This window comes from Callospermophilus lateralis, chromosome 9, assembly GCF_048772815.1.
Source record: "Callospermophilus lateralis isolate mCalLat2 chromosome 9, mCalLat2.hap1, whole genome shotgun sequence".
NCBI classification, from domain to species: domain Eukaryota; kingdom Metazoa; phylum Chordata; class Mammalia; order Rodentia; family Sciuridae; genus Callospermophilus; species Callospermophilus lateralis.
In genome coordinates this window covers 3884254-3890783 of record NC_135313.1, presented here as the reverse complement: position 1 = coordinate 3890783, position 6530 = coordinate 3884254, and the positions used below count along the sequence as shown (strand labels likewise).

General features: G+C 55.4%; 1 long non-coding RNA gene across 1 annotated transcript; it reads left to right on the top strand.

Moving 5' to 3' along the window:
* Positions 1 to 271: 271 nt before the first annotated feature.
* LOC143407351 (uncharacterized) lies at positions 272 to 3695 on the top strand. Its single transcript, XR_013092341.2, has 3 exons — positions 272 to 453; positions 2249 to 2420; positions 2860 to 3695. It is a non-coding gene; the product is annotated as an uncharacterized LOC143407351 (long non-coding RNA).
* The last annotated feature ends 2835 nt before the right edge of the window (positions 3696 to 6530 follow it).

Below are 6530 nucleotides of genomic sequence, written 5' to 3'. Positions count from 1 at the left end.
TTCCTCAGAGTCCCCATGTCTTTTCCTTCTCAATGTGAGAAGAGAAGGGGACACCAGCTGAACACTGTCCCCGAGGCCTCCTGAGTCTTGTGCCTCTCTCCTTATATGGTGGGCATTTTGGTTGGACTGAGGCAAAAGCACCCTGTCCTCTGGTCCAAGGGCAGCCACCTTTTCCCTGGGGCCGTGCTGGGCTCCTGCGGGAGATTCCATGCTGTCCCCTGGCCGCTGTAAGTCCCAGCCTGCCAAAGAGGCCGCAGGCGCAGGCACCAGGCAGGCCTGACCTCTCGCCCCACGGCTGGCTGGCTGGCCTGCTGCAGGGCCATCATCTCCATGATGTGCGGATCTCCAGGTCATGGTCGGCCTCCATTAAAGGACGCTCCAGCCTTGAGCACTTCCCAGACGCAGCTCCGTGGCGCTCGCCCAACGCCATTACCTGGAGAAGCATCTGTTTCTGTAAGTTTCTGTCTTCAGTTTCACTCAGAGAGCTTTTCTAACCTAATTACGTGTGTCAACTCCAAGGCTATAATCACTGCTCCCCGGTTAACCTTGGTAAACAGTCACTGTCAGATGGCTTTATGGGCTGCCTTGGGGAGTCTCTGGGTCGCAGCAGACGTGGCTGGTGACAGCGAGGTGCGGCTGAGCTGGGCGGCCTGCTGACCTCTGTGGCACACGTCAGCCGTGATGGAGCCTCGGCAGGGCCTTGCCGTCCTGGCTCTGGCGCAGACTCACGCACTCAGCTGTGGATAACAGCGGACGTGTCTAGCAAATTACAGTGACCTGAATGGCTTCCAAGACATGAGGACCTGGTGAGTTTGCTGGAGAGTGAGTCCAGCAACCGGCTCTGAAGTCACTTCATCTCCCACGGCCCACCCCTCACCCCCCGGCCCAGAGCCCAGGGTTAAGTGAACAGATTAAAAGCTAAACCAGTCCAGTTAGCATCAAGATAAAATCACACAAGGCACACCGACTCCTTGGAAATGCTGGGTGGACATTATTTTCTTTCTTTTCCCACTCTGTTTCCAGCTGTTTCTCATCTGGAATAAGCACGAGGTACACAGGAGTGAGAGGGGCTTCAGGTTGATTTGGATGTTTACATTAGGTGACGGATGTGTTGTATGAGTGATCATTCCCTGGCCTGGCTAGGTTATGATTGAGTTTCTCTCATGTTTATTAAACCATTCCTCTTCCTGATGGCCGGTCCTGGCTTTCCCGCTGGCTCTCTTTGCCCTGGGGAATTCTAGTGCACACACTGAGAACCTATGACCATGATTTCGTCAAAGTGATCACTTTTGAAATGCTGAGGAGGCAGGGACCCTAACGTTTCAAGTCAAGCTACAAAGCTACTTCATGTCTGTTCTTCATGTCACTAAAGATAGATCTGAAATTAAGAACCATTTCACGAAGGCGGGTAAAGTAGAATTAGTTATTTTCTGGGAAATGTTATCAATATTAAAAAAAAAAAAAACAAACAACATCCTGGGTAAAAGTAACCCTGATAGATAGTGAAGATTGGCTTCATTGTATGAGACAGGCCACTCTCTGGTTGAGAAAATTTGAAGAAACATAACCCCCTCACTCAGGGAGATGCAGACCGCGCCGTCTGAGACGGGGTACAGTGGGATTCTCGAGGGCTCACAGTTGAGGGCTCTCAAGCTCCCTGCATGTCTTTGCCATTACTCTCGCTCTTATTTAAAAAACAAAACAAAACAAAACAAAAAGCTAACTCAAGTTTACTACACCCTCCCTTGGCTTTTTACAGAGCCAGCTTGTCTGGTTCTGTTGCCAAAAATGTTTTTAGCTCCTCGGCCTTTATGAGAGGAGAGTAAATAAGGTATGACAGAGAGAGGGGAGTTGCCCGGGAGGTGCCCCCGACACAGTGCTGTGCCAGAGCGGCCTGTGCATGTGTGTGAGAGCCAGTCCTCAAAGCCACAGGAGTTGGCTGGTTGGCTCCCTCCTGGGAGCTTGAAACTGCCCTCCCCTCGGTGGCAGGTGGCAGCATTGACACCACGGGATTAGCAGGTGCTGCACAACAGGGCGCCCCACTCCAAGCACCCCGTGGACAGCTAGACCTGCACCAGCACACTGCCCCGGCCAGAGCGCAGTGCTGTCCAGATGCAGAGCCCTGATCCAGCCTCATGGTTCAGAAGGCAAAATGGGTCACTTCTGAGAAAATGCTTAGGAAAACGGGGCTTGGAGGGGCTGGCACCTGCTAATTGCCTGTTCAACGGGCCCTTCTCTTCACTTTCAGTTCTGTTGAGTTCTGGAACCAGAGAAGCTTCTCTGCTCCAAGCCCTGGTGTGCACTCAGCCTCAGCAGACAGAGGGGCACATTTCCGGGCATCCTGAAGAGCTGCAGGTGCAGAAAGTGCTTGGCATCTAGTCCTGCTGCCCACCCTCCGCGGCCCCCACGGTGAGGCCCAGGTAGGACAGAGGGAGGAATAGCAACAGAGCAGGAACTCATCTCAGAGCTCCCAGCTGATCTCACCCACCCGAAAGGCATCACGCTAAAATGATGTTTTCCGGGGGCCTCTGATGGGCAGTGAGGGAGCTGACTGGCCCCTTGAGCTTATGTCCACCTCGGGCTCCAAGAATGTGATTCCACCATGCATCAGGCATGGGTGGAGTGGCCTTTCCTCCTGTGGATTTCAACTGCAGATCAGAAACATGCTTGGAGATCTCCAGCCAGGCTTCACCCCCAGGTCCCCAGTCCACCCACAGTGACCCCATAATGGGGAGTCAGGCAGGCTCCAGATTTTGAGAGCTCATTAGTGTCACTCAGCCAGACATTTGTTTGAAGGTGTCTGAGCACCAATTATTCTATTTCATTTAAACATTAGCTTTTCCCCTGTCTTCTCACCAGCTGCAATTATAGGAAACCATCATCTGCAGGTGGAAAGAACGTTTGTGAAGTTCACCTACTAAGCCGCCTGCGATGAACATTCTTGGCCAAGTAAGGGACTCCACAAGGAATCACCCGGTATCCCTTCCCTGCAGCTGGCTCACTGGGCTCCTCCAACACAGGGAACATCTTCGCAATCTCATCTCCACCTTCCTGGCCCTTGAGGATTGTTCCACTGCTCAAAGAGGGCTTTCAAAATAACCAGTCTTTTCTATTATCCAACTAGTCCTCTGCTCTGAGTGGTTTCACGCTCTGCATCCAGCATACGTTTTTGGAAACACTGGGACATTCACGGAATCGTGGCAGTTAGAACTTGCAGTTAGAGGGGACCTGATCAAACCTTCCAGCCTGGGTGCTCAGGCAGAGGCGACTTTGCTTCCCTAGGGACAGGGACAGTGTTTGGAGACCTTTGGTCACTACTGGGCACAGGGGTGCATCTGCATCTCGTGGGTAGAAGTTGGGCTGTGGGGAAGCAGGCTATGGTGGAAAAGGATGAGTGGAGCAGTGGCTGGAGGGAAGGCAGTGGCTGGCTGCAGGATTCAAGGAGTGAGCTTTGAACTGCTGCTCAGCAGGTGACCACAGTGAATAACAATGCCCAGCCAAAGGAACTAAGAGTCCATTTCAAATGCATCCCCACAGACATGGACACTGAGGTGACTGCTGTGTTAAGGAGCGTGACATTTAATGACTCCACACCTGGCAAGGCAGGGCTGTGCACCCCACAAATGCAGCCAGTCCTGGTTCCTCAGTGACAAGTAAGACTCATAATCAGATACCACAGAGTAAACCCACACATCTCGCCAGTGATTTTTGTCTGATTACGTGTTGAAGTGATAATATTTTGAACACACTGAGCTACATACAGTATATGGTCAGAATTCAAAGCGAAACCCTGAGGTTGCCTTTGTGCACTTGGTTTGCCTTGGTCCCCAGCCTCCTGCTCTTGGGCAGTTGAGTTTTTGGCCTCAGTGAAATTCCTGCTGGGCTGGGGGGCTGGGGGGCTGGGGTGGAGGGGGATGGACAGAGAGGACAGTCTCCCTGGCTCTCCTACCAGCGGCTGGGCCTTGGGGTCCTGCTGGGGTAGGGCGATCTCAGCCAGACCTCTGATAGCCCTCAGACGGGAAAGGAAGAGGCCGCTGAGCGGGAGGCTGGGACGCCTGTGGGGAGGGGTGCTGGGGATGGCTCCCCAGGATCTCCAGATTGCTCGGCAGTCAAAACACCCCGCATCCTGCGCTGGCTGGCCAGAGGGACTAGGGCGTCTCCTGGGGCGTCCTTGACAGGTTGCCCAAACCGCAGCCCTAATCACCACGGCACGTGGCTGACGTCCTCGCAGGCCGCTCGGCTCCAGCCTCCCCAGGCTGGAAACAGGGGAGTCATCTCAGTCTGGACGGGCCTTCCTTCCTTTCACCCCCCACACTCGCTGCTCGGCAGACAGCCTGTCGGGTCAGAGGCTACAGCGGCCAGAGGGATGCCAGTCTGCCCAGGGGCATCCCGGGCTGAATGCCAGTGGTACCCAGGGCGAGGCTCGGCATGCTTGCCCGAGGGGGTGGGACTCTGGAACTTTGGCACAATCAGGGCTGTCGCTGTAATAATAATGTTTCACATTAATAACGTTTCTTTCATCCAGATGGCGTCTTAAGCACCCTACAAGCTTTATTAAGTAATTAGAGCAAGTTATAACAATTTAATTTGTCTATTGTTAAGCATAGTTTCTGGTTGAATCATGGGGGTTTGACCACACAGAGAAAAAGGTACGGTATTGATCAGGGGGCAGAAGCTGCCCAGGCCTGGTCTGAGCTGGAAGGTGTTTCGGCGACAGCCCCAGTGCCTGCTGACCAACGAGTGAGTGACAGCCACGGGAACGTGGTGGCACAGCAGCGGCTGGGGAAGCATATGATATGTTCATTAGTAAACAAACCCAAACAGAAAACCTCTGCAAAGCCTCATGGGATCCCAATTTCAACATGGACAAAAGTGCCTGACACAGGCAATGACCAGACAGGTTATGGAGTGGTTTGAGGTCACCCAGCTGACAACTGGCCAAGCGGAAGCAGGGCTGAGCTTGCTACCTGCCAACCCCAGGGCCACCAATGACAGTGCCAATGCCAGGTCCGCCCTCCTTCCGGCCCTGGTCCAGCCTCACCCACAGTGCCTCACCGAAGAGCTGCCCCACCTCCCTTAGCGATGGCAGCAGAGGAGTCCCGGGCACAGGGCAGGGGCGCTGGGTCCTCAGTCAGATCCCAGGAGAGAGAACCACAGCGGGGCCCTGAAAGCACAGGCCAGAATGGCTCTGGTGTGGCCGCCTGCGTCCGCCACACCAGTGACCGCAAGGACACGTCAGCACTGCTGTGGGACCTGCCGCCCACCAGGCACTAGGAGTGGCTTCGCACCACCTGTCCACTCCCCCACGGGACCATGCTCATCTCTTGCTGCAGCTACATCATGGAATTGTAAGAAAGTGGGGTAATTTGCCCAAGGACACTGAGCTCTGGAGCGTGTGCTCTCCTCTTGCCCATCTCTGGCATGGACGGCCGCAGCTCCAGTCCTGGCCTGCCTCCCTGCTGGCCCCGAGTCCCTCTTTGGCAGGCTCCATCTTGCTCTCTTACTCCAAGCACCTTGGCCAGCCCCGGTGTGTGGCGAGTCCTCTGGAGGGTCCTCCGATGCTCAAACGAGGGCACCCCATCTGCCCCGGGGGACGGAGCTCTGCGGCTGGGCCGGGGGCAGTGGTCTGATGGGCCTTGCAGCTGCATTTGCTCAGGGTGTCTCTGCCAGCTGGACGATGCCTGCAGGGAGGACTTCTGTGTCCTTCCTGTCACTCTTGGTAAGGAAGCTAAGGTGGGCAAGAAAATAGGCTCCCCCAAAGTCTCTGCCCTGACTCCTGGACACTGAGTATGTTAGGTCACAGGGATTAAGACTGGAGGACTCGAGGTTGCTAGTGAGCTGACCTTTCCCCAGGGAGAGCGCCCTGCGTTATCCAGGTGGTCAGTGTCATCGCGGGGGACAGGAATGTGGAAGAGGGAGGCAGAAAAATCAGTCAGACAAAGAGAAGCCAGGCTGGACGCAGAGCTGTTGGCTTTGTGGGGGCCACAAGCCAAGGAGTGTACGCAGCCTCCAGAAGAGGGGAGAGGCTGGGGCTGGAGTCTCCCCAGAGGCCCCGGAGGGACTCAGCCCTGCCCACACCTTGACTGCAGCCCAGTGGGCTCCAGGCAGACTTTCTGCTCCCGGAACTGCAAGGTACGAGTCTGCGTTGCTTAGGTCACGCGTGGAAGTGTGCTACAGCAGTGACAGGGCACTGGGACATGCCCCACCCCACAGAGTGACTGGTGGCTGAGGGCCTCCCGTGGTTGGATAGGAGCTAGGTGAGAGCTGGAGGTCTGTCCAGGAGCCGTCCACACACAGCTGCCCTCTTGTCCAGAGGACCTAGGTGTTGGGGGCTTGGAGCAGTTGTGGCCCCTGCCATCACCAGTCTTGAGGATGGATGGACAATGGGAAGGACTGCCAAGCTGGGCTCAGCTGGGCTTGGTCCCCCACATGGTCCAGCTGCTCCCCACACCCTTGTCTACCTCACGCACAGAAGGCCAGGAACCCAGTGAGAGGAGAGCCGAGGCGCCATCCAGGCTCCTACTCCAAGG